Below are 376 nucleotides of genomic sequence, written 5' to 3'. Positions count from 1 at the left end.
TGGAGAGGTTTTTGCTATAAGGCGTGTGCACTTGCCAGAAAGACAGAGAGAGACACAGGAGTCCAGTGACATAGCCATTACGCTAACTGCTGGTCCCAAAATCAAATAACTTTTAATGATTTTATTTTGGTCTCTGTTATACCAAGTTCTTCTGCATATGCAAAATTCAACATGTCAAAAACTATTTTTTTATTGTGATAAGTGCAGCAAACTTCATTTAGACCTTGAATTTTCACAAAAATTTACAATGTACAGAAATGTATCTCTAGGAAGAGGGGCTGTGTCAGCCTTCAGGACCACCAGACCAGTCCCTGAAGAACTAGAAGGAGCAGAGAGAAGGCAAGACCACCTATCCTCAGCTCACCTTCAAAGCCCT

The sequence above is a fragment of the Tupaia chinensis genome, unplaced genomic scaffold, assembly GCF_000334495.1.
Source record: "Tupaia chinensis unplaced genomic scaffold, TupChi_1.0 Scaffold000175_1, whole genome shotgun sequence".
NCBI lineage: Eukaryota > Metazoa > Chordata > Mammalia > Scandentia > Tupaiidae > Tupaia > Tupaia belangeri.
The sequence above is the reverse complement of the archived record's forward strand: the minus strand, read 5'-3'. Positions refer to the sequence as shown.